We start from the raw sequence: 27637 nt of genomic DNA, 5'->3' as shown, positions 1-27637 counted from the left end.
GTGGTAGTTGGTTGGCGAGAGGTCAGGTGAATGTGGCAGAGGGGGCAAAACTTCGTAGCCCAATTTGTCCAACTTTTGAAGCATTGGTTGTTCGTCGTGAGGTTGGGTGTTGTCATGGAGAAGAAATGGGCCCTTTCTGTTGACCAGTGACAGTTGCAGGTCTTGCAGTTTTTGGTGCATGTCATCGATTTGCTGAGCATACTTCTCAGATGTAATGATTCAGAAAGCTGTATGGATCAGACCGGCAGCAGACCACCAAACAGTGACCATGACCTTTTTTTTGGTGCATGTTTGGCTTTGGGAAATGCCTTGGAGCTTCTTCTTGGAACAAACACTGAGCTGGTCATCACTGGTTGTCGTCTAAAATCCACTTTTCATCACATATCACAATCCGATTGAGAAATGGTTCATTGTTGCGTACAAGAAGAGAAGACGACACTTCAAAACTATGATTTTTTTTGATTTTTGGTCAGCTCATGAGGGACCCACTTTGTCGAGCTTTTTCACCTTTCCAATTTGCTTCAAATGCTGAATGACCATTTGACCAAATGGCCGATGTTGAGTTCTTTGGCAACTTCTCATGTAGTTGTGAGAGGATCAGCCTCAATGATTGCTCTTAATTGGTCCTTACCAACTTCCAATGGCCGGCCACTTAGATCCTCACCTTCAAGACTCTTGTACCCTTTGCAAAACTTCTTGAACTGCCACTGCACTGTACGTTTGTTAGCAGTTCCTGAGCCCAAATGCGTTGTTGATGTTGAGAGTTGTCTCCACTGCTTTATGACCCATTTTGAACTCAAATAAGAAAATAAGAAAATCTCTCGAATTTTATTTTTGTCTAACATCATTTCCAGTCTAAAATAAATATAAACAGCAAGTAATACGTTATTAGCAAAAAAATAAGCTGAGAAATGTGCATTAAAGTGATATATAACATAACCATATTTATTTAAGAATGTATTCCAATATCAAACAGCGAATTTCAACAATGCTAAAACCGCAATTACTTTTGCATGAATATTTGGGGGATGTGACATTCTAAGAGAGGATTCCTCACCAGCAGTAAAAGGTTAACCAGGGAGTACAGGTAGAGAAAGGTCTAGTTAACCAAAACCAGCAAATCAGCTCACCCCACAAAAATAATGCCCAACACCAAAACACAACCAAGAAATTTAAAAAAGAAAAAAAAACCAGGTCATTTTGACACCCTCTTCCCCAAGCTCCTAAATCAAAACGCCTGTGCTGGGTGATGGTTAAGGTCAGCGTGTGCTCTATGGTTTATCCAGGGCTCTCACGGGAGACAGATGATCGGCCTGAGCATCAGCTTCATAGGCTTGGGCGAGCACTTACTCTTTCCATCATCTTGATTTTTCATCCGAGGATGTGGTAGACTCAGAACTTGTGATTTGTGGCCAGGTTAGGAAGTGGCCATTAGTAAAGGACAGACTTAGCATTCAGACCTTTTCAACTCTGAGTTCTGTACTCTTTTTATTATGAGCTCTTGGCAGTGTTCACACTTGTTTTACAATCTAGATAGAGGTGCTCTGATTTTTTTTTTTTTTTCCAGGAATCACGTTAGTAAGTGTTTGAACTCGGCTTTGGGAAGCTTCAGTAAACATCATGGTTGGGTCTTTGGCGTGAGAGAGAGGAATGGCTGTGTGTACCCCACCCCCCATCCCAACCCCTGTGTACAAACCTAGTTACCCAGCATATTTTTACAAGTGTGCTTTTTATGTTTATGTGTATGGGGTTTCTCAGCCCCCTTGGCTGCTCTAAAAGTCTTACTTTTGAGCTATAAGAGGACATATTAGGGTGTTCCTGTTACTTTAAATAGCTAGTAATTCCAAACTCTTGGATAGGCTCTGCAGTGGGATTGAAAACTATTTACAGGAACTTTGGGGATGTTTCCTTTTGTCTGAGTATTTTAGAAATCAGTTTAATTGAGGTTGTCTGAGGGTTTTTGCAAGTCTCAGGGAAGAAGTTATGTGTTTCTACTTTGCTGTGATTAAACACACAGACACATTCAAGCCACCCGGCACCCCCCTCAGAGCCCACTGCTGTGGCTTTGCCTGAAAGTGTGAAAACACCTATCTGTTTATTCACAAGCCACAAACCAGGCACACAGTGGAACGTGTGCAGGTCTGAGGAACAAAATACTTTACAGTGATTTAAAGCTGATTGGGGTAGGTATGGATTAGTATTTTGTAATTGACATTATTTTTTTAAAAATGTAAAACTAGGTGACTAAGCATGTTGAAAAGGGCTTTTGGCTTCTTGCTCACTGTAACTCTTGACTTAATAGGTAAATCTCAATGTTAGTATGCCCAAAGGAACACAGATTCTGAAATAGTAGGTCCTAAATGAAGGAATTTTTATTGTCTAACTACAGGAAGACTTGAGATCTTGAAGCTCTTAACCCTTGACTACAACTTAGCCTGTTTCGTACTGACGTGGTCTGTTTCCAGCTGTGGTCCCTCAAAGCTGAGCGAGGGCAGTCTCAGTTGGGGAGGGAGTGCTAAAATGCAGATGGCTGGGTCTCACCCAGAGTTTCCCATTGGGGAGGCCTGGGCGGGGCCTGGAAATCTGCACTTCTAGCAAGTTCCCCAGTGATACTGATGCTGCTGGTCTGTGGTCCGTCCACCTTTTGAGTGTCAAGTCTCCAGAGGATTTGCTCTCTGGCTTTGGATTTTGTCTTGAAAAGAAATGTGAAAAACAGTCATAATTTGGAAGACGTGGCTGGACCTGCTCCCCAGGGCTCTCCCTGGGGCGTGTTTTCTAGGGCTGGGTTTGGTGGACCGGGGTGGGCACGCTGGCTTATGAAAGGTTGGAAACATTGCATCTCTTATCCATACCTTTGGTTTAATATGAGTTTTGGTCACAGATGTCTCAAGGTTCTGGGATTGTCTAACTCGGTTCCTTGGGAGTTTGGGGTGCCTCGGCATTTGGTCAGAGCTCTGTGTGGGTCGTTTTACAAAGCGCTGCACTTCCCGAGTTTGGAGGGGTAGCAGATGGTTCCTTTGTCGTCCTGGTGTGCGTGCAGTCACTGTTTCTGAATCTGCCCTCTGCAGTCACCGTGTTCCCAGGGTCCGTAGGTGCACGAACTGATCTGTGACAATGGCATGCTGGTTCCAAGGGCCTGTAGGCTCTCACCCCCGACCCTTCCCTGGAAGACCCTGGCTCTGGGACTCCCGGGGCCAAGTTCTCATTGTTGATGAGGTGGTTCTTGCTCCCACAAAAACAAAATAATGAGCCATTCCACTTCACTGAGAAGCAGGGTTACTTCCCTTTGAGGCCTGAGAGGTGTCCTTCAGTTCTGGGGCTCTTAAAAAGCATCACTGGGCTAGTCCACCTCCCAAAGTGACAGCTCTCTGGCTGTCCATCCTGGCCACTAAAGCCCACTGTCCCCTGCTGGCCCAGCCACACCGTCTGTTCAGCAACAGGTACGGTGGTCCCCCTGCAGGAAAAGTGGACCCGCTGGTGCACACTGTCCCCATGCCAGGGTCGGCGCACGGTTTGGGCTGCTGCATCTGTGGGAATTTGGAACTGGGTCCTGGGGGCCCTGAGTGCTGTTTGTCCTCAGTGCTGTATAGGACAGGCCACCAGGGCCTGGTTCTGTGGCCTCGTGAGGTTTCATCTAAGCCCCTGCTGACTCCTCCCTGGAGCAAACTTTCCTAACGATGAGCTTGGGGGACTCTTCCAGGCTTATACGCTGCCTGAGCTTTCCCGTCCCCTTTTAGTTAGATTAACCCGGGCATGACCTGCCTGCAGAGGAACCTCCCTGGAGTTCTATTGTTCTTTCTGTGTACCTTTCCCAGTTGTTCTCTGATGTATGGAGATTGTTTTCTTTCCTTTTGATGTGCATTTGAGCGTGGAACGTGGGCATCACTGCGGCTCCGTTCCTTACCTGTCCCGGTGCTGCTGGCTGCCAGCCCCAGACACCAGGGCATTGACAGCAGGAGCCGGGCAAGGCTCTCTGCCAGCCCGGGGTGTGGACTTTCTGCTGGACCTCTCCCTCTGCCCGGGGATGCCAGCCTTTCCTACACCTCCATCCAGCCACGGTTTAAAACTCCTTTTTGGGAACTGGCTGTGCACCTTTGGAAAACACCATGGTCTTTGGTCCCAAGTGGCTTCTGTCATGTGCTTTTCCCTTCTCCTTCACCCAATTGCCTGTCCCTGATTATGGGGTTGATTTCCAGGGGATTCTGGTTAGAGGCAGGCAGATACTGTTGGTCTGTCCAGTTACGTGTGCCACACCATTCTCATCTAGTTTAAAGAAAGACTGGCCTTTTTCTTAGAAATTTAGCAGCCACAGATAAGGATTTACATAGTGATGGGCCAGGCCCTTTCTTATCTGATGCTGGGCCACTCGCTTTGGGCTGATCTCACAACTTTGCGCGAAACTCACGCTCCCCCAACATGCATCCTGGGGCCTGTCATGCTCTGGTTAGACTTTCACTTTGGGATGGTAACCCTGTCTCAGCATTGTCCACAGAGGCAGAGAGAGGCTCACCTGTCCTCCTGGGCACCTTTTGGCAGCTGTGGTCAGAACCCACTCCATGCCCAGGGAGAATGAGGCATGGAGAGGTGGGCACAGCTGCAGAATCTTCAGTTTTGAACAGGACCCCAAAGGGGAACTAGCCACCAGCTTTCCCTGCCCCCTGGAGTCCTTGGAGCTACTGCAGTCTCCCGTGGGCACATCCTACCTGGAGGCCCTGCTGTTCCACCCCTCTGAGCACCTTGGTCCCTTTCCTCCAAGCTGCTGGCCTGTGGAGCCCACTGCCTGGCGGTGCCCCGACTGTTCTCAGCCTCCTGCTGACAGCCCTGCAGCTGTGGGCCAGGTGGGGACAGGGGTGGGGACAGGCCCACCTGAGCCACCTCCTTGTCAGCTCCATCTTCCTGCACGCTCACCTACTCAGCACCACCTACGACACCCTCCTCGCCCGTGTGCAGCCCAGCAGACATGTGTGAGTTCGCTAGAGCTGCCACGACAAAGTGCCACGGACTGCAGGGCTTAAACAACAGAGTTTATTTTCTTAAACTTCTGGAGACTAGAAGTCCGAGATCAAGATGTCAGCAGGGTTGGTTTCTTCTGAGGCCTCTCTCCTTGGCTTGTCTTCTCCTTGCGTCTTCCCTCTGCACCTGTCTGTGTCTCACCCAATTTCCTCTTCTTGAATGGGCACCAGGCATATTAGATTTGGACCTAACTAGTGACCTCATTTTAACCTAATTACGTGTGTAAGGACTCCATCTCCAAATACAGTCACCTGAGGTACTGGGCATTAAGACTTCAACATATCGATTGGGAGGGAGGGGAAGACACAATTCCGCTCATGGCACACTCTGTGTCTTCGTGTCCGAACCCCCAGGTTCAGCCTGGGCCGCCATAGAGAGCGCTCTGGCTTGATCGAGGTTGCATGGAATTGAAAAAAATTATACAAGCTTAAAATTTATTGAGGACATCCCAGAATCTATTTCTATAAGAATTATGATTGGTTTTAGTGCCCTCTTTTTATGTTATATTTTCTGTTTTTAAACCTTTAAGACTATATTATATTATATACTATATACTATTATAGTATATTATAGCATATAGTATATAGTATATAGTATATATACTATATATAGTATATAGTATATTATACTATTATATACTATATACTATTATACTATATACTCTATGGTATGTTTTATTGACTTTATTTTGTGGGTTTGTTTCTTTGTATAACTTGAAAGATTCATAATCTGCTCATAGTTCTAGTAGTTATCTTTGTAACTACTATATAATATACTCTACTATGTAACTACTATGTAATATACTCTATTTCTTTAGATAGTACTTAACTGATGCACCACTATGAACTGTGACAAAATCATTGTAAAGAGTGTTCATCCCTCTGGGAGGCTGAGGTGGGTGGATTGCTCAAGGTTAAGAGTTTGAAACCAGCCTCAGCAAGAGCAAGACCCCATCTCTACAAAAATAGAAAGAAATTAATTGGCCAACTAAAAATATTTAGAAAAAATTAGCCGGGCATGGTGGCGCATGCCTGTAGTCCCAGCTACTGGGGAGGCTGAGGCAGGAGGATTGCTTTGAGCCCAGGAGTTTGAGGTTGCTGTGAGCTAGGCTGACGCCACGGCACTCACTCTAGCCCGGGCAACAGAGTGAGACTCTGTCTCAAAAACAAAAAAAAAAGTGTTCATTTTCACAAAATTAACTAACATTTATTATACTTTAGTTTTTTAAATATTTAAAAATTTAGCCCTCTTTGCAGCCCTGCTTGGCAGAGCCATGGAGGTACAACGGGCGGTGACCTATGTGGGGTCCTTCATTTTCGGCACTATGCATGCAGCGCTGCACATACAGAAGGGACTCAGCAATTCTGTTTATTCTGACCTGGTTGCATGGAAGCAGCATGGCGGACTGGGTCTCTCCTGCTTTCCACCACCACAGCCTTCAACATTCTGTCTCCAATTTTCTAGGGACACTCCCACGCCACAACCGCCTGTCCTCTGGGGGACTTCTGGTGAGGAGCACTTTAGCACTTCATTAGTCAGGGCTTACCCAGAGAAGCAGAATGAGTCGGAGCAACATATATAGACACAGATGTAGACATACACATGTATACAGACACACATGTAGACATAGACATACACAGAGACACTAGACACATACATAAACATAGACTTACAGACATACATGTACACGTAGACATGCATGTAGACATAGACATACACATAGACATACAGACACATAGACATACACATATACACACACAAACACACACAGACATAAACACATGTACACACACATGAATATATACATTTTTAAAGAGAGTCTTTATAGGGAATTGGTCTTAACCATTGCGGGCCTGGCTAAGCTGCCTGCTAAGCTGCCATCACCACATTAGGTGCTGTACCTTGAAGTTCACAGGGCAGGCAGAGTCAGGAAGGGAAGATCCTGAGCAGGCTAGAGCCTGTGGGTATGAGCTGGAACTCCATAAGAATGGACTAAAATTGCCGTTGACCTTATGGTATGGCTGTCCTACAGAAGCTAGGGTCCTTTGTCACAGAGCTAACTGCATGCCCCTGGCCCAGAGGTTGGGGAAGCTGAAGAAGGACCCACGGGAGGGTGGAGCCGTTGCAGGCCCAGTGCTGCTTGATAGAAAGGAGGCCAGTCGGCAGATGAGCAGCAATGTGCATGAGCTGTGAAATCGCTACCGTTTCCCTTTCACCCACCAAATCTCCCAAGAATCTTCCTTTGATCCCTACCAACCAGAAAGTGCAAGAAAAGGAATTCTGGGAACTGAAGTTCGGCCTAGCCACGTTGACACATCAGAAAGCTGTCACGCCTCCAGCAGATTGGGTGAACTGGTGAAAAGACAGCTTAGGAGTCTGCATGATCTAAATTTCAGTCCTGACTTCCTTGCTGTGTAGCTTTAGGGAAATTATCTGATTTATGCCTCTTCCATTAGAGGGGACTAATAATACAGATGCCCTCTTTGCAGAGAGTTATTAATCAGCAGGATTAAATGGAATTAAGAATACCAGGTGTCTTGCTTTGCTTCTGGACCTGGGGTAAGAAATCTCAGATCTCTCGTAGTTCGTGATACTAACAGGAACATGATATCTCCGCATAATTAAGTTTGACTCTGTCCCCTGGAGAAATGGTTTCTTCACGTAGGGCTTGTGTATGCCTTACGTTAAGTTTATTCCTAGGATGATGATATTTCCTCTTGTTATCGTGAGTGAAATTTAGTTATGTTTTAAAATTGGTTATTGATGATATATGGTTCCAGAAGGATGCTAATAAATAGTCATGTTCCTCTTTTTAATGGGAATTCCTCTGACATTTCCTTATAACTCTGGTACTGGCTGTTGGTTTTAGATAGCATTTGTAACTTCTATTTAGCATTTTAATATCCTTTTTATGTCTATTTTTCTGTGTCTTCATGGAAAATATAAGATTAGGCTGGCCCTATTACCAAGAAGAGGTATTTTTAAAGACACAAATAGATGTGGAATTTTATCAAATGATACCTTGTTGGCATATCTCAAGATCATATATTTTTCCATTTCTGAAATATTAATATAATTAATTTTATTAATAATAGGCTTCTGGGCGGGTGTATACATACATAATGAGTGAGATGTGCACCATCTGGGGGATGGTCATGCTGGAGACTCAGACTTGGGGGTGGAGAGGGGGAATGGGCATTTATTGAAACCTTAAAATCTGTACCCCCATAATATGCCAAAAAAAAAATAATAGACTTCCTAGCAGGTCAGAATGTTGAAATCAGAGGCAACTAAGTGGAAATAGCATAGGACAGGGTGTCTGTCAACCTGAATTCTAGTTCTAGTGTGGTTCTCAATCATAAATTTGACCTTGGACAAGCCGGTATGTTTCATTATCCCTTTTAACAAAGTGTCCCCATTCATATTTCCTTATTTGTGAAATGGGGATAGTTACGCATGCCTTCCCTTTCTTGCTGGTGAGTTAGAAGGATAAAGATGGATCAGTAGTTCCTTCCTTTATATTTATTTAAGTGCTTTCACATCTATAAAAGAACCATAAAAAAAAGAGTAAAGTGAAGGGGCATGATCTTATTTATTATATCTTAGTCAATCGAGAACTCTTTTGTTCATTCATTCATTCATCCAGTTCAGTCTTTACTGAGCAGCTGCTAGTGCAAGGAACTGTCGTAGATAGACGCAGGGAAGACAGCAGTTACAAAGTAGACAAATTCCCTGCACAGTGGCACTTACATTCCAATAAATGCTTTCATATGTGTGTCAGCCAAGTGACAAACACTATGAAGATAAATAAAACTTGGTGGGCATGGAGAGTGAGGCAGGTTGTGGGGAGGTTTACTTTAAATGGGGTGGTCAGCAAAGGCCTCTCTGGGGTGGCATGTGAGCAGAGAACCTAATTACGAGAAGGAATGAGCCATGTGCAGATCTGGGGGAAGAATGTCCCAGGCAGAAAGGACAGCAAGTGCAAAGGCCCTGAGCAACGGCAGTGATGCCCATGTGGCTTGAATTGGGTGAGCAGGAGGAAGAGAGAGGGGATTTGAAGTCCCAGAGGTCAAGGAGGGTCAGCTTATGCAGGACCTGGTGGGCCCCCCAGGGATTCTGCTTTCTTTTAATTGTGAAGGGAAGCTGATGGAGGGCTGTGAGCCAGGGTGATGCGTTTGGGCTTCCTGTCTTAAAGGAGCGGCCCCCAACCTTTTTGGCACCAGGGACTGGTTTCATGGAAGACAATTTTTCCACGGACCAGTGGAGGGGTGGTTTCGGGATGATTCAAGCTCATTACGTTTATTGTGCAGCCAAACCTCTCTGCTAACGATCATCTGTACTTGCAGCCACTCACTCCCCAGCGCTGGCATCACCGCCCCAGCTCCACCTCGCATCATCAGGCGTTAGATTCTCATGAGGAGCGCAGCCTAGACCCCTGGCATGTGCCGTTTCTAGTAGGGTTCGTGCTCCTGTGAGAACCTAATGATCTGGCGGGAGGCGGAGCTCAGGCAGTGACCTGAGTGATGGCCAGCGGCTGTGAATACAGAAGAAGCTTCACTCAGCCCCTGCCGTGGGGCCCGGTTCCTAACAGGACACGGACTGGTGCTGGGACCGCAGTCGGAACGGATCACTTTGACTGCCCTGTGGAGAGTAGACTGAAGCTGGTTATGAGTCTTTGGGGCAGACAGAGCTGAGGGACAGCTCAGCCTGGGATGGTCACGGCAGTGGAGGTGGCGTTCGTGGGGTACAGGATTTGGGTCCGTTTGGCGGGAGGTGCTGACTGAATTTGCCGAGAGTGGAAGGCCTCCTCTTGGAGACAGCTTTCCATGCAGGAAGACCCGTGCCAGCCGCCCTGCCGTCTCCAGGCTGGGGAATCTGGCCTGCGTTTTCCACGGCGCCGTCGTGCTGAGTCAGGAGGAACCCCGGGGACCCCCAGTGACTCTCCAAATTTCTGGCTGGCCCGAGGGATGAAAATAACGAAAGGGTCCGGATGTCCCCAGGAGAAATCCTGTTCCGAGGCCAAGCCCAGAAACGCCACACGGAGGAGGTGGCTCCCCACGGGCCCCACTCCCCCGAGGGTCATGGGAGGTTCGTTCTGAAAGGAAGGGGAGCGAGCTGGCCCCGCGCCACGCGGTTACAGTCTGCATTAGTCAGAGGACACTTCGCCACGGGACACGGTGGCTAATTAAGAACAGGCAGACGCAGCACTGGGGAGGCACCGCGTTTGTGCAGGGTGTCTGGTCCCCTTCAGACGCGCTTTGTGCTGCTGGGGCCCAACGGCCCGCCCGCCCCGCCCCGCCCTGCAGAGCCAGCTCGCTCAGGCACGCCCCTGCCCTTCCCTTCTCCCCCCAGCGCTGAGCTCAGGAAAGCCTGTCTCTCCCTGATATAACAGCCTCCAGTCTTCCCCTCCTGACTCCTGCTCACTTGAGTTCTCCGCTTTGATCTTCGGCAGCAGTTTGGAAACACCCCGTGGGGTCTGTGCTGGGTCTGGCGAGCTCCGGGCCGGGCCTCAGGGGTGGTACCGAGGCTGTGGGTGGGTAGGGACGAGAAAGAAGGCATTGCGCCCACCCTGCCACGGGGGGTGGGCCAGCACACATTAAAACAATTTTAAACGGGGAGATCGGAGACTCAAACAAATGTAAGCCAGCCGAGCGTGGCGGGGCATTTATAGCTGTCCACCCCTTAATGGCAGAGAAATCTCTCAGGCTAGTTCCGTCCCTGGCCTCTGTGGTAGGGAGCCAGTCTGGGCAGTGGGCAGGGCGGTGTGGGAGGTGGGTTCCAGAAGAGGAGGGAAAGGGCCGATGGCTGAGGAGAAAGGAGAGCCCTTGCACACTGTTGGTGGGAATGTGGAACAGGACAGTTGCTGTGGAAGACAGTACGGAGGTTCCTCGAAAATTTAAAAATGGAACTACCGTTTGATCCAGCAGCCCCGCTACTGGGTATTTATCCAAAGGAAATGAGATCAGTATGTTGAAGCGATCTCTGCACGCTCGTGTTCGTTGCAGCACTGATCCCGGTAGCTAAGATACGGAATCAACGTCAGTGTCCACCAACGGATGGACGGATAAAGAAAGTGGGATTCAGGTTGAGCATCTTGGATCTGAAAATCTGAAATCCAAAATCTGAAACTTTTTGAGCGCTGACGTGACACTCCAAGGAAATGCTCATTGGAGCATTTTGGATTTGGGATTTGGGTTGTTCAACCTGTATATATACATAATGGCATGCTAGTCAGCCTTAAAAAAGATGGAAATCTTGTCATTTGTGACAACATGGATGAACCTCAAGGAGATTATGCAAAGCGAAATGAGCCAGACACAGAAAGACAAATACCACATGATCTCACTTACATGTGGAGTCTAAAAACGTTGAACTCATGGAAACAGTAGAGTGGAGGTTACCAGGGGCTGGGGAGGGGGTGAGATATTGGTCCAAGACACAAAATTTCAGTTAGACAGGAAGAATAAGTTCAATAAATCTGTGGTACAATGTGGTGATTTGAGTTAGTAACAGTGTATTCTGAAAATTGCTAACAGTAGATTTTCAGTGTTCTCACTACAAATAAGTATGTGAAGTAATGCATACGTTAATTAACTGGATTGAGCCGTTCCACAATGTATGCATATTTCAAAACATCATATTGTATACAATAAATATATACAATTTTTCAATTAAAAAATGCAATCATAATATATTTTTTTAAAGGACTGATTTTGAAGGGAGGTTTGTCCGTGTGAGACTCTATCTGTTTTGGAGAGAGATGCCTGCAGAGGAGAAAGACCCAAGTCATAGGGGCTTGGGAGGAATTGAAAGTCCCTTGGAAAATGGGAGGAAAGGTATGGGGGCACCTGCTAGGCCTGTGGGTCGGACTGAAAGAGGAGGATAAGGTTTTAAGTTTTGCTACATGTTACGAATAAAACCCCCCTATACCCGCTCTTTTAAAAGAGACTTAAACATTAAACTGCTTTTGAAATAATTTATGGATGCCTGAGTGATGTTTCTTTGAATGCGATACCATGTGGAGACTGAGCCACAGTCGTGTAGACAAACACTGAGGTGATGGGTGCATGGTGGGGGCGGGGTGGGGCTGGGGACCGGGTTTAAAAGGAAGAGACATTCTTCAGAAGGAGAGGGCACCAGCGTCAGCCCCTGAGCAAAGACCCGGGGTAAATCTGAGTGAGAAGTATTTAGTTGTGGGCACCAGATGTTTCTGAAATGAAAGGGGCAAGAAAGGAAGGAATTGTGAGTATGTGAGCATGTGTTCGTACATTCGTGATTGCATGTTTTCATACATTCACGGGTGCATGTTTTCCTACATTCATGATTGCATGCATTCACAAGTACATGTTTTCATACAGTCATGAGTGCATGTATTCATACATGCAGGAACACAGGAATACATGACTTCAGTGTTCTCATTGCTGTAATTGTTAGGTACGTAGGGTTCAGAAACTTCAAGTTTAGGTGGAAAGCAAAACTCAGCTGTCCTGGGTGACCAGAGAACAGTCAAGCACTGCTGGTGTAGGCGTGGCTGCAGCTGGGGCAAGAGGCATTGTGGGGAGGAAGGAAAGCTCTGAGTAACCTGGAAGACCCAGGAAAGGAGTTTCAGAATCTGTTACTTCTCTGCTGGCTTGGGTAGAGAAGTAATAGCAACTCAGCAGGACACCTTTTACTTATTTATTTTTTTAAAATTATTTTTGAATGAGGTCTCGCTATGCTGCTGGTCTCGAACTCTTGGGCTCAAGCGATCTTCCTGCCTCAGCCCCCTGAGTGGCTGGGACTACAGGCATGAGTCATCACACCCAGAAGATACCTTTGATTTTTTGATCACAGTTTATTGAGATACAACCCACATGTCATACAATTCACCCATTTAAAGTGTACAATTCAGTGGTGTTTAGTATGTTTATGGGGTTGTGCAATCATTACCATGATCGATTTTAGAATATCTTCGTCACCTCAAAAAGAAACTGCGTCCCCATTAGCAGTCACCCCCTGTTCCCCCCGCCCACCCCTTCCTTAGGCAACACTTATCTCTATTTCTGTCTCTGTGGACTTGCCTATTCTGGGGATTGTGTATAAATAGAATGATACAATATGTGGCCTTTTGTGTCTGGCTTCTTCCACTTAGCAGAATGTTCTTGAGGTTCTCCCATGTTGTAGTGTGTACCAGGACTTCATTTCTTTTTCTTTCTGAATAATATTCTGTTGCTGTGGATAAATCATATCTTGTTTATCCCATCATCATTTGGTGGGCATTGGTGTTGTTTCTACTTTTCTTTAGGAATAATACTGCTGTGAACATTTGTGTACCTATTTTTGTGTGGACATATGTTTTTAATTCTCAGTGGCTATACACCTAAGAATGGAATTGCTGGGTCATATGGTAACTATGTTTAATCTTTGGAGGAACTGCCAGACCATTCTCTAAGGCCGCTGCACCATTTATGTCTCCGCCAGGATTGTAGGAGCGTTCCAATTCCTCCATATCCTTGCCAGCACTTGTTAATATCTGTGTTTTTTTTACCATAGCTATTTTAGTGGGTGTGAAGCAGTATCTTATTGTGGTTTTGATTTACATTTCCCCGAAGACTAATTGTGTTGGCCGTCTTTTCCTGTGCTTATTCACCGTCCTTGTATCTTCTTTGGAGAGCTTTTGCCCCTTTTGTAATGGAGTTAAATTACAAATGTCTTTTAATTATTGAGTTGTAAGTGTTCTTTATGTATTCTAGATAAAAGTCCCTTATCAGATGTGTGATTTGCAAACATTTTCTCCCATTCCGTGGCTTGTCTTTTCACTTTCTTGATGGTGTCCTTTGGAGCAGAAAAGTTACTAATTTCGATGAAGGCCAATTGATCAATTTTTTTCCTTTATTGCTTGTGCTTTTGCTGCCACGTCTATGAAGCCACTACCTAACCAAGGTCATGAAGATCTATACCTATACTTCTTCAATTTTATAGCTGTAGCTCTTCTGTTTAGGTGTTTGGTCCATTTTGAATTAATTATTGTCCACTGTGTAAGCAAGGGCGCCAGCTTCATTCTTTTGCCTGTGGATACCTCTTGTGCCAGCACCACTTGTTGAAAACCCTATTCTTTCCCCCTTTGAAGGGTCTTGGCACTCTTGCCGTTAAGACTCCTTTTACCTGTGTTATTTATTTAAGTCAGAGGGTGAGGAAACTTCTTCTCAAATCTGTCTACCAACCCCACAGGGCGAGGTCAGATCAATCAAGGATCATTTAGGTTAAAAGATCATTTTGTTCAGAATTTGAAAAAAGGCTGGGTGTGTGGTGGCTCACACCTATAATCACAGCAATTTGGAGGTCAAGGCCGGAGGATCTCTTGAGGCCAAGAGTTCAAGACCAGCCTGAGCAACATAGTGAGACCTCCTTCCCTACAAAAAATAGAAAAATTAGCCCGGCGTGGTGGCGCATGCCTGAAGTCCCAGCTATTTAGGAGACTGAGGCAGGAGGATGGCTTGAGCCCAGGAGTTTGAGACTACAGTGAGCTGTGACTGCACCACTGCTCTCCAGCATGGACAGCAGGGCGGGACCCCATCTCTTAAAAAAAATAATTTTTGAAAAAGAATTCCAAGCAAAATGATTGTTTAACTTTTTTACTGAAAATGAAAGCGGGCAATGAACGATACTGTATAAATATAAAACACTGAGTTTTATATTCTGGCCCAGTGGCCCTTGCCTCCACTCGGTCTGGAGTTCTATGACCTGTGGACTGAAAATCAGAGCTGATTGCATCACGCGTGGGAGCCCGGGCTGCGGGTCTGTGAACACGGGAACCGTGTCTTCCCTCCCGTCCACCCCTCCCACGGCTCCTGAGAGCCTCTCGGCAGCAGGAGGTCAGGGCGGGGACAGCCAGGCAGAGGGAGCCGCCGTCTGTGGATGCTCCACACATTGTTTCTTGGCCCTGATTTCGGAAGGGGATTAGGGAATTGTTTCCTCTCCAAGCCGCCCGGGGCACTGTGGCCTCCGCCTCCCCGGAACTGCTGGTGTGGGCTGCGGAGGGAGGGCGCGCAGGGCCTCGTGTGGGTGACTCGGCCCCAGCTGGGCAGGGCCTGGCGCTTGGCTCCCAGGCCTGGCCGGGCTCCCTGGAAACCGGACCCGAAGCCCTCGCCGGCGCTGACTCCTCTCCAGGTCCACCCAAGCTGAAGGCCTGGGAGCGGGGGATTAGCTAAGCCCCAGATGTTTAGGAGTCTGACTCAGTGTTTGCGTGTGCTCTGCCGAGAGCTTATGTGGCCTGAGAGGTGGTCCTGGAATTTGCTCAGATCTTTGCGCGGGATCTGGTATTTAATGAGCATTTCCAGGGAGACGCTTAGAGTTCCAGGATTTACTCAGAACCTTCGCCCCTGGTCCGCTTGGCCCGGCCGGAGCTTGCCCAGTTGGGGTTGGAGGGGGCCCTCTGCCCCTGCTTCCCACGCAGAGCCCTGGCATTTGGGGGATTCTCTGCAAGTCCAGCATTCCCCTGGTTCAGGTTAGCGTCTTTAAAATCAAAGCTCTTGAGTAGGAACTATGTCCTCCCAGGCCCAGTTCTGCTCAGGTCTGTCCCTCTGTAAGTGCACAGCTGAAATACTTGCAGGGCTGCTGGATGGGACTGTTGACAGGGTTCTGGGACAGAGAACAATGGAGGATTCCCCGCAGTGACTCAAGCCCATGTCTGCTCCAGGCCATGGAGCCAGTGTGCAAAAGCCCCCACCCCCTGCCCTGCCCGCCCCCAGCTTGGAGACTGACCTCCTTGGTACTGTGTGGCCCAACTTCACACTGCAGGCTGTGCAGAAGTGAAAGGGCCACGTGGTGCCGTCTGGAAGCCAGGGGTCCCCGTGACGCAAGCCAGGGCCGGTCTGAGGAGGGGCTTATAGAGACACTGCTGACTTCTTCCCAGAGCTCCCTGAGTCACTGCTTGGTCAGCCCCACTGTTCAGAGCAAAGCTGATGTCCACAACCATGGAGCTCGAACCATCTCGAGCTGGGGCTCACAGTTGCAGATGTCAGGGGACAAGCATTTCACTGAGATCTGAGCAATTGTATATGGCCCTGGAAACAGGCAGCATCAGCCAATCACTGGGAACACATGCCTAGCTGGAAATTTGTAATCTCCCAATCTTGTAATATTGCCAATTGATTTAAATAAAAAGCAACAGCCAATAAAGCAGCGTGCTGGCCAGAACCTACCAGTGGGCTGGACCCAGCCTTCAGGTTGCAGCCCTCCCAGTGCATAGGAAATTGAGTCCTAGGCACTGGTCACCAGTCACTTGCTCGAGATTGCAAATCCAATAAGTAGCCAACATGCACACACCCAGGTTTCTAGACTCCCAGTCTCTGGTGTTGTCTCCCTTCAACCTTCCCAGGACTCACTAGGTGAGGAAACAGAGACTGAAAGAGATTAAGGAAGGTCACACAGCCTAAGTTGCAGAGGTGGGGTTTGAACCCAGAACTGGTCACTTGGCTTGCTCCTTTCTGGTTGAGACTAGAATCAGAGACTGTGTGGTTCTGAGGCATGTGCTCTTCCCAGTGCCCCACACTGGCCGCAAAACCCTCAAAAGAGGCCTGCTGCTTAATGAGTGAGAGGCTTCTCTGAATTCTGGGGGGTTCTCAGGAGCAGGAGGAGGACCTTGAGGGCGTGTGCGTGTGCTTGTGTGCGCGCACACATTCACATGCATGTGAGTTCTCTCCCCCTCTTCTTCTCCCTCACACCCTTTCATTATTTAAGGGTTCCTCCCTGAGAACTCCAGGAGTTCCAGCAGAAGGGAGAGTTGGAACAAATACTGTTCCCTGTCTGAGGAGCAACTCCCCCTTTGCAAGAAAGGCCCATTTAACCCTTGCCCTTCCTCGAGTCCCTGGGTGTCACTGCTAGTCGTTTTGTGGCCGGGGAACCTGAGTAGCGTGGCTGTCACCCCCAGCCACTGCTGTGGGTCCCCTGCAGGCCAGGGGGCCGCTGTGTGGTGGTGGCCTGGGCACACACGAGTACGGGCCACCGATGGGTAGGGCAGCACCCACCGCAGTCAGACCGCACAGCGCACGGGGCGGCCGCGGCCGGCTCTCTCTGGCTCTGCGGAGTCTCAGAGTCTGCGGTGGGACCGGGGGAGGGGCCGGGCGTGTGAGGCTGGAGGGGAGTGGAAGGGAAGTGTTAATAAATAAAGCAGGGTGGAGGGGCTTCTAAAAGATTTACTAGCTAAATATTTTCCGGATGTTTTCATAGTCCTTTAAGGCTGATCCAGGGGAAGGCTAAACAAGACTTAGTCTAATTCCTCCAGTGGCTCCCACCCACAGCCGACCCCGCGCCCCGGCCTCATTCCCAACAGCACCCTGACCTCCCTGGCCCCACCGCCCACCACCCACCTACAGCATTATGTTTAGTGTTTGCTGTTCACAGTTTGGATGAACTAATAATTCGTAATCCCCTAGGGATGGACACTGAGGTTGCTCCCCCACTAACATATATATATATGTGTTTGCTACTATTAAAATCATGCAGGGAACATTCCGTGCGATGATATCTTTCTGCATGGAGATTACTTCCCAGGACAGGAGAGTTGGCGCATTTGAACGGCATTTGCGTGGCATACATTTTGACTGATGCTGTCACATCGCTCTTTAGCGAGGTGGTACCTGTGCACAGTCCTTGAGAAAGTCTGGTGCCCCATTTGCTGGCCGAGACTGTGATTTGTGGGCCTAACGAGAACTCTGAATGAGAGGCCCACGCCTGCCTGCAGGGACTCGTTTGCATGTGTGGGGTGCGTAGGCTACCTGGGCTCCTTCCTTCCTTTGGGGTTTGGACGGCGTCGTGGGGGCTGTGTTTCCCTTTAGAGGCCTGTCCCATTGGATCCCACCGGGAGTGAGTGTGCGAGTTCTGGCCAGGCCTCCCCGCCTGGGGCCTTGCAGAGCGAGGGAGGGGCAGTCGACACTGAGCTCCGGACGGTTTATTTCGGCGATCGCCTTCAGCTTGGCCTCTCCTTGTCGGAGGCTTGTGCAAGGCCCCACCACGAGGGGCTGGTTGGAGCCGGGAGCCGCGTGGGGAGCCATCTCGGGCACAGTGACGGCTCTGTTCCCCTCCGCCTCGCCAGGAGCCCCCATTCACGGGAAGGAGAGTCACGCATTCCCCCTTGAGATAAGAATAGAGCCCGACTGTGCCCCAGGACAGAGTCCAGCTTCTTCAGCCGGCCCTGTGCAGCCTGGCAAGGGCTCCCAGATGGCACTGGCATGAGTGGGCCCTGGCTGCCTGCCCCGCCGGCCTCTTGTGCATTGTGTGGCGGGACACTGGGCACAGTGTGTGTCCTGCCGGGCCCTCGGGAAACCCACCGTCTCCAGGCTCTGCTCAGGATGGAGGGGCTTGTCCTCAAATCAGCTGTGCCAGGGCTCTGCCAGGCCCCTCCCCTTACCTGCCGCCTGGCCTCCAGCCTCCTTCACACCCTAAGGATCGGCCACTGCTGTCTACTCCTGCGCGGCGGGATGGAGCCCGCTCTGGGAGGGGACCGAGCTCCAGGAGAGGGCTGGCGGCTGGGTGTTGGAGGCAGAGCCTGGGAGCTCTGGGACTTGCCCTGCAACCCTAAGTGATAATAAACGGGACCCAGCGGGGGCCACAGACCGTGTGAGTGATGAACAGGTTCTGGGCTCCCGCCCTCAGCTCTGCCTGTGTCCGAGGGCGAGAGGGACAGTGGAGGTTCTGTCCCACGGCAGGACTTGACCAGGCACCGCCGACCAGGCGAGGGGTGTGCGCTCGCTCTTCTTCCGATCTCTAATATGCATGTTCTAGCTTTTGATTCAAAGGCAGGGCGTTTCAGAGTGTGGTCCCTGGGCCAGCAGGATCGTCACCAGCACCGCTGGGGACTCGCTGGGTGGGGCAGCACATTCTCAGGTCCCAGCCCAGGCCTGCTGACTCAGAGCCCAGGAGTGGGGCCCAGCAGTTCGTGTTTCACCTGCTCCCCGGGAAGGAAGTTCTGGGACCACTGCTCTGAGTAGCATGTTGGAAAACGGCCTTCAGTGCTTGCCCGAGTCCGACAGGTGACTCCAATTCCAGTGAGTGTTGAGGGCAGCAGCAATCTGGAGGGCATGCACCCTACCTCAAGGCATCCACAGATATAAAAATTTTGTTTGAACATGGGATCTCCCAGCGGCTTAAAAAAAAATCTTCAGCTTGTACTTTTCTACATATTTCAGTAAATTCTACAGCCGAGGTAGTGTTTCAAGTTTATAGGTTAAAAACTAAGGTTCCATCGGCCCCAAGGCGAGGCGTGAGGGTGCCCCTTGTGGTGGGGAGTTCTTGGTGAGTCAGGTCCTAGGTGGTCTTTCTCACCTGGCCTGAGAAAGTGGTGTGTTTGGAGAATTTGAATAGGGCCACACACATACACCTAAGTGTTCGGGAAGGTGCCTTGGGTGGAGGATATCTGGGTCCCTATCTCCATATGCATGTGCCTAGGATGAAGAGAGGAAGTGGAGGGTCAGGGTTTCTGGAAGGTGCTGGCTTGGGCACTGGCTCAGGACAGAGCACTGTTTGCAGGTCTTCAGTGGGAGGGAAGGATGAAGGAAAACGGTGACTGCCCGATTTTGAGGCTTAAGGATTTTCTGAGTGAGACTTGGGGTGGCTCTGGGAGAGCGATGTGATGGTCCCACCCTGCCTGCAGGTGGGGAAATGTGCTTTGGGAACTTTTGGTTTCTGAGATGGCTGTAGGGTGCAGGGGGTCACGTTCTTTGCTAGGGTGCTGGTGGCACCCAGGGAAGCCCACGGGAAAGGTGGACGAGGAGCATGGAAGCCCTCTCAGTGCTCCCAGGTTAGGTCTTCAGTCCCCTGTGCCTGTGCTTACTGTATTTTCTCAACCAGCGAGGGGGCGTGTGGCCTCTCGGGTAGAGAGAATATTTAAGAACAGATCTGTGGGTTCAGGGATATTTAATAATAGGAGATAGCATTTACATAATACTTACTGTTTTTCCAGGGCTTGGTCTAGACACCTGACCTTTATTCACTCATTTCGTCCTCACAACGGACCTCTAAGTATTACCATGCCCATTATACATGTGGGGAAACTGAGTCACAGAGGAGTTAATGATTTCCGCAGTGTCACCCTGGCCATCTTTCTCCAGAGCCCAAGTTCTTAACTGCCAGCCGCTGTCCCTAAACCCCATCCTCTGCGTCCCATCTTATGGGGATAAGTGGAGGACCCCCTCTGCCCCCGCCACTCTGTCACCACTGCCATCCTGAACTCCTCTGCACGCCCAGTTTGGGGTCCTCGTGGCCTTTGTTTTCATGTGGTGTTCGTGAAGGGAGGAAATGGTGAGAGGTGAGAGTGGGAGGCGGGGTGTGGAGGTCCCTTCCACGGGCTGTCTGGACGGCCGGCCGCTGGCGTGCGGGGGCTCCCCGCTGCTCTCCCCAGGACACCCACGGTGCTTTTGCGAACAGACCTTCTACGCATGGTCTCAGGAGTGCGTCCTGCTCTAGCGAAACCATCTGGGGGAGACTCAGTAGTAGGACGGGAAAGAGACGCGTGGCCCCCGACTTCTACAGCTAGCGTTCTGGCCGCCCTCAGGCCCCCACGACTGTGGGGAGAGAGGAGCGAGCGTGGAGGAGGTTCCGGGAGGCCAGAGGGAGGTGGCCGGCAGCTGGCCCGGCTCCTGGTCGCAGCTCCTTCCGTTGCTGGCCATGTCTTCTGCTGGGGCCTGGGACCAGCGTTGGGAAGGGAGGAATGGGAAGAGATGGGAGGGTCCAGAGCCAGGAGATCATGTCAGGGACTTACGCCAAGGTCAGCCTTGCATTTCCTCCCGACAGGAAAAGTCTCCCCAGCAGTTCTGCCTGTGGTTAGCACCTCTGAAAAGAGAGTCCCAACTTGTGATCAGAAACTTGAGCTGCCAAACAGGTTTGGCCTCCCGGTGTGCCTGGGTGTGACATCCTCCTCTGCTCATCCTCTGTCACCGGGCTGCCAGGCCTCGGCTCTGAGTGTGAGCATGGTCAGGCGAGAGGAGTCAGAACCTGCCCCGCAGGTGCTCAGGGCAGGACTGCCAGGAGATGGCAGCACGAGGGGCCCACTGGTACTGGGTTGGCACTTCCAGGGCAGATGGTTGGTTCTGAAGCGAGGAACGTCAGGTTAGTGGAGAAGGCCTGACACCAGCAGAGGCTTTGGGGTGGCAGCCAGGCAAGGTGCAAAGACGGTGGGCAGCTTCCAGAGAAACCACCGAGCTGTGGTTGCCGGCAGCCGAGAAACAGCAGTTTTAACTAACCCAAGGTCACGGTGGTGTTGGGGGTGGGGGGAGAGAAATGGACTTGGAACTTTGACCAAGAATCAGGGACATGCTTGGGAGGGTCCCACAACATGTTCTAGCGTGTTTCCTGTGTCACTGTGAGTGGCATGTTTGCAGGCGTCCCCGGAGACGGTGAGCTCCTGCTCCTTCGTAACCCTTCTGTAATTAGTTGTCGTAACCTCTGTCTCCCCGAATAAAATGTCAGCTTCCTGCCAGTGCGGCCGGCCTGGGGCAGGCCCATGGTGAGCACTCAGTAGCTACTTGATAAATGAATAAGTGAATGAAGTGGGCAGAAGGGACGGGGAGATCTTCAACTGTGACCTGGAAGCAATTGTAACATCTTCAACTATTTAAAATCGCCTGCACCCCCAGTCTACACTGATCTCCTGATTCCCCACCCCATGACCTCCTAATATTCTTTTATCATTTACTAAATATTTATTGTGTCTATCGTCTGCTCCCCCCAGCCCACTCCCGCCTCACGCTGGACCCAGTGCTCCGTGAAGGCGAAGGTTTCCCCTTCTGTTCGGTCCATGATGTGCCCCCAATGCCTAGAAACAGCGTCTGGCACTTGCTATGTGCTCTGTGAATATTTGCCAATTGAACAAATGGATGAAAATGCCCAGGAAGCACTCAGCTTGTGCCCTGCGTCCCCGGGAACCCCCCGCGGCCCGTGTCATGTCTTAGCGTGGATGGTGCGCACCGTGCCAGATCCGGTGGGAGGGGACGGCCGGCTTCCCTGGGGGTGCCTGCAGCCTGGCCGCCTGCCCTGGGCCCTGCTTGGTGCCCACGGTTTCCTGGGCCCCTGAAGTAGGAGCTCCCCGATACCCCCTGACAGCTCAGAGCCACGGGGCTTTCCAGAATCGACTGGCAGCGCAGCGAGGCTGACCGGGCGGGCAGCGGGTGGCGGTGTTCGGGGCTGAGGAGTGGGGCTGTGGTCGGACCGCATTCCTGAGTCCCGCCCGCTCCCAGCTCCCATGACTTGGTTCTCACCCCATGGGCCGTGAGAAGTGGAAAAACGCCTGGTTGAGCAATTGAGGGCTCAGGCGAAATCCCTGTTTACTCTGTCTCTGTCGTCTTATCTTGCAGCCAGTGCTGGAGTCAGAAATTTAATCCGGGGTGGCCGTGGCTGTCTCCACGCTCTGGAGCGCAGCGGGCTGGCCCTGGTGCTTCCCATCAGAGTCAGATCCGACTGTCTCCAGCTGCAGACTTGACGTCTGCGCTCACCTGTCCACAGCACACTCGCATGGGGCCGCCCCCTCCGCCGCCCACCCCCCGCCCCCCGCTGGGCCACTGCAGCCCTTCCTGGCTCAGCAAGTGGCTAGTTTGTCCTTCCAGCCACTCGAGTTAAAAGCATCAAAGACTTGACTCCTCTTTCTCTCTCATGCCCCACGTTCAGCATGTTGGGAAAGCAGGTTGGCTCTCCCTGCAAAACAGACCTTTAAAACTCCGAGCATTTCTCCCCACCCCGCCACTGTCACCTGGTCCTGAGCCACTCTGGGCCACTGCAGGCACATGCCAGCGGCTCTGCCCACCCCAGTGTGTTTTCTCCACGTAAGTCTGATCCTGGGACACTTCGCTCGCCACACTGGCCAGGCGAAGCTGAGGAAGGAAGCCCTGCGGTGGCCGGCAAGGTGCCGCGTGACCAGGCCCGGTTGCCACCCAGGCCGTAGCACCCCTCGCCCCTGCGACCCAGCCTCTCCCTCCGTGGCGTTCCTCCGTCAGGCCCGCCTCTCGTCACGGCCTTTGCAGCCCACATGGCAGCTCCCCTTGAGGGCCGAGTAATGGTACCCCCAGATGTCCACGTCCTGATCCCTAGGACCTGTGAATATGTTACCTTCCGTGACCAGTGGGGCTTTTCAGGAGTGATCACACAGAGGGTCTGGAGGTGACGAGCTGGTCCTGCATCATCCGGGTGGCCTGGTGTGAGACAAGGGGCCTTGTGAGGAGGAGGCGGGGGCGGGACGGAGTCGGTAGGAGGGATGTGAGTGGGGATGGGAGCAAGGGGTTGAGTGGTGTGAGGAGGGGGCTGCAAACCAGGGAAGGCAGGCGGCTTCTAGAAGTTGCGAAAGGCAAAGAAATGGAGCCTCAAGGAGGAACCAGCCTCAGCGACACCCTGGCACAGCAGACTGTAGTCTTTTGTACCTTCCAGATAGCAGAACGGAGCATATATGGCCTACTCAATGAGTATAAAGTTAACAAATACATACTTTTTTTTTTGAGACAGAGTCTCACTTTCTTGCCCAGGCTAGAGTGAGTGCCGTGGCGTCAGCCTAGCTCACAGCACCCTCAAACTCCTGGGCTCAAGCCATCCTCCTGCCTCAGCCTCCCGAGTAGCTGGGACTACAGGCATGCGCCACCATGCCTGCCTAATTTTTTGTATATATATTTTTAGTTGGTCAATTAATTTCTTTCTATTTTTGGTAGAAACGGGGTCTCGCTCAGGCTGGTTTCAAACTCCTGACCTTGAGCAATCCGCCCGCCTCAGCCTCCCAGAGTGCTAGGATTACAGGCGTGAGCCACTGCGCAGGGCCAACACACTTTTGTGTATGTATCTTGAACAGTAAGTGTAAAACACTCTTTTCCATCAGTGCTACATCTCCGTGGGAAGGTTAGCAGCCCCTGTCGGGTGGGTGTGACCATTTCAGATTCTGACATCCAGAACTGTCAGAGAATAACCGTGTGTTGTTTAGGGCCCTCGTTTGTGGCGATTCGGTGCAGCAGCCGCAGGAAATGAATGTGCTCCTCCATCTCCTTCACGCTTCCCGGTCACTCTGCCAGGCCCACGCCTTTGCTCTATTTGTTCTTTTTTTCTCCAACATTTATTACCTTCCAACAAAACTAGATCATGTGCCTGTCTGCCAGGCTCGCGGTGGCCTGTCTCCCTTCACTCGCACTCGAGCCCCGCTAGGGCGTGGGCCTTTGTCGTGCTGACTGACACATCCCACCCCCTAAACCTACGTCTGGTGGGTAGCAGGCATTCAGTAAATACACGTGGAACGAATGGTTCCTGGGCCTGGAATGCCCACTCTTCCCATCCTCTCTGCCTGCTGTCCTGTAAGTCCCTTTCAGTGTTCCCCTTGTCCCCCGGGATCTCTCCTGTAGTGACTTCCTTTGCAGGACACAGGTGCGCTTTCTGCTGATCACGCTTACTGAGCGAGCGGCCCGGCCAGTGACCGAGACCCACTCTGCCAGGGCACTCCCACGAGGCGCGAGATCTTTGGGGTACACCCCGCAGCAGCCAGACACTCTAGGGAGTCTTAGTTTTGCGTCTTTCTACAGGTGAGCATGGTCAGGGTCTGCGGGACCCAGCTGATCTCTAAACCCAACCTCGTTCTGAAGATGAACTGGAGAGGTGAGGGGTCCCGCCCAAGCCTGAAGGTTGCGGAGCTGATTTCTAGAGCCCCCAGCTCTCAGAACTCCCGGTGCTTCCACTCCCAGCTCAGTTATCAGTCTAGGGGCCCCTTCTCGCACCGCCATGCCCAGGGACGGCGTGCCTGGCTCGTAGCAGGTACTTAGAACGTGCTGGGAAGTGGGAGCAAACGTTTGGAGTCCAGTGTGGGGGAGGAAGATGGTGGGTGGGGAAAGGTTTTTAAGGAAGGTGTGAGGTTCTCCCCACGGAATAGGGACTGGGGGAGGTGGAGGGCTTGTCATCAGGAGCAGCTTGTGTAGACGGGGGGTGGGGGGGCTTTGGAAGAAGGAAAGATAGGAAATGGTAGTGATGGGTGGGAAGAAGGGACAAGAGTTATGTGCCCATGACGGGCACCTCAGGCTTGGGGGCCCCGAGAGAGTATGGTGCATGGCCGGGAGGGGCAAAGCGGGCGGGGGGCCTCTCTGGGCTGAGGTCGGCTTCCCCGGGGCACAGCTGCAGGCTGTCAGGGGTGACCACTTGTCTGTTAGGAAGCCTCCTTTCTGCTGTCTTCTCTGGGGAGGACACGTTTTGAAACACTTCCTGAGCTGGGGGGAGGTGACACCCTGCCCCCCCCCCCCAGCCGGGGCTGCTGATGAAGTGTGGTTAGTTAGGAACCTGCAGCTGTGTTTTTGCACTGCTCCCCCTGCCTGCACACCCGCGGTCCCGCCGGGGCTCCCCGCCCTCCTTCCCTCCCTGGTCCTTCCCTCCACTGGCTGGTGACTCACTCTGCTCTTGTGCAACAGCCCAGGCTCTCGCTCTCCAACAAGAGTTGTTTTCCTCGGTGCCATAAGCTCCTCTCCTGATTTATGTCTTTTCATTTGGGTTAATGCTTTCCACATTTAGGTCTGGAGATTAGTATGCGGCTCATTGCTGCAACCACCAAAACCCCAGTGCCCAGCTTGGGTCTGGCACAGAGAGGCAGGCAGACAGACAGACAGAGGACAGCCTGGAGCAGCACCCCCGGCCTGCTGGCCTGCAGCTGGCCCCCCGCCAGCCTCCCTGCCTCTGAGGGAGAGGCTGAGCGAGGAGGCAGCCCCTGCTCCCGTGCGCTGCCAGGGACCTACTCCCATGCCAGTTTCCTGTGAAGGGCACACGTCTCGGGACGGTGCGAAGAGGAAATTGCCCTACTCTGTGACTTCCCCCTGAGGAAGTCTGTTGGGACATGTCAGGCACCAGTCGTAGGGTGTGGAAAAATGCTGTCACTGTGCCTTTAAAAGCTGTCACACAACACAGTATGTGTGTGTGGCTTTTCTCCTTTTTCTTTTTCAGAAGAACAATAATATTACCTTTGTTGCTATGGTGTCGTTATGGGGGTGGCTCGTTGGACGCAGCCCCGATGCAGGCTGGTGTCTTGTGTCCATAGCGACTATCAGATGGCAGCCGTGGGGCTCACTCTGATTTTGGTCCCTAGAGGGAGAAGCAGCAGGGGATCGTGGGTGGTGGCTGCAGAAGCCCTGCCTCCTGCCACCACCCTAGTCAGAAATGCCGTGAAGCTGGGATTTAGGTAGGGGGAGCTCACTCCCTGCCGGATTACAGCCCAGATCCACTGAGGGCCAGGCATCTGGGAGCCCCTCTTCGAGGCCCTGGCTGGGCCACAGGGCAGGCACACCCGCAGCAGACACAGGGAGCCGGGGCCTGTGGCCCCCGTGCAGCGGTCAGGTGTGCCCGGTCCCCTGGCAGGCGCCACCTTCCTTCCCGTGGAGGTGGTGGTGTTCATGGAGAAGTGTGTTTGGGGCTGGGTTTTACATGTTTTGTTCGGTGTACATACACAAAATTGTATCTTTATTTTATCCTTATTGAATAGGTAATAAATGCTCAGGTCTGGTATTTGAAAGGTAGGGAAGACTGGAGAGTGAAAAGCTGGTCTCTCTCCCCAGCCTGTGAGTTTCCTTCCGCAGGGGCAAACACGTTACCGGTTTCGTGTGGGTACTTCCAGAAATAGTCCAGGCGTGCACGAATAGACGCGTTCCTCTATTTTCCCCAGTCCAGGTGTTACTTTCCTTCAAACAGGTGCTCCCTCTCCACATTTGCACTGTGCTGCTACGGCTGTTTTTTAAATCTGTGGAAGATATCTTGAAGTTTAGTCCAGAAAAAGAGCTTCTTCCTTCTTTTTAATGCCTGCCCAGCACATTTCACTGCCGGGCATAAAAGTTGTTTCTAATATTTTCCTGTCACTTTTACCTGTTGCTGCCGTGGGTAACATCATGTACCATCATTCCACACGTGGGTGGGTGTCTCTCAAGTGTGAGTTCCAGAGGTTGAAGGGCTGGAGCAAAGAGGGTGCATGTTTGTAGTTGGGAGAGAAAGGGCCAGATTGCCTCCCACGAGGCCATTCTAGCTTACACTTCTACTGGCAACGCAAAGGAGTGCCCGTTTTCCCACAGCCTCGCCAGCATGGTGTATTCTCAAGTTTTAAAAATTTCTGCATGGAGGCCGGGTGCGGTGGCTCACGCCTGTTATCCTAGCACTCTGGGAGGCCAAGGCGGGTGGATTGCTCGAGGTCAGGAGTTCCAAACCAGCCTGAGCAAGAGCGAGACCCCGTCTCTACTATAAATAGAAAGAAATTAATTGGCCAAATAATATATATAGAAAAAAAAATTAGCTGGGTATGTTGGCACATGCCTGTAGTCCCAGCTACTTGGGAGGCTGAGGCAGGAGGATTGCTTGAGTCCAGGAGTTTGAGGTTGCTGTGAGCTAGGCTGATGCCACGGCACTCACTCTAGCCTGGGCAACAAAGTGAGACTCTGTCTCAAAAAAAAAAAAAAAAAAAAAAAAATTTCTGCATGGAAAAGTTTGTCTTTGCTTTCTGTTGAATTCCCATCCCCATGGCTCCCCAGCTGTTGTTGCCTCCCGTGGGGGCAGTGAGCAGAGGGGGTCCCTCCTGGCTCCCCAGGCCCCTCTGTCCTGCAGATCACTCTGTGGGCTTGGTGCAGCCCCTCTGTGGGTGGCTTTCCACGCTTTCAAGTCTCAA

The 27637-nt window shown here is 51.2% G+C and overlaps 1 protein-coding gene and 1 long non-coding RNA gene across 2 annotated transcripts in view; one reads left to right on the top strand and one right to left on the bottom strand.

The window, feature by feature from the left end:
- The window catches only part of GAS7 (growth arrest specific 7), a 220588-nt gene that overhangs the window by 37467 nt on the left and 155484 nt on the right, over positions 1-27637 (top strand). The gene's annotated exons all lie outside the window — the stretch shown is intronic.
- Positions 20734-25481, bottom strand: LOC142861908 (uncharacterized). The gene is made up of 3 exons (XR_012913012.1): positions 25392-25481; positions 23092-23174; positions 20734-20823 (listed from the first exon to the last, which is right to left on the bottom strand). It is a non-coding gene; the product is annotated as an uncharacterized LOC142861908 (long non-coding RNA).

The sequence above is a fragment of the Microcebus murinus genome, chromosome 18 (genome assembly GCF_040939455.1).
Source record: "Microcebus murinus isolate Inina chromosome 18, M.murinus_Inina_mat1.0, whole genome shotgun sequence".
Taxonomy (NCBI): domain Eukaryota; kingdom Metazoa; phylum Chordata; class Mammalia; order Primates; family Cheirogaleidae; genus Microcebus; species Microcebus murinus.
Note: the sequence above shows the minus strand (reverse complement) of the source record. Positions and strands in the feature narration are given on the sequence as shown.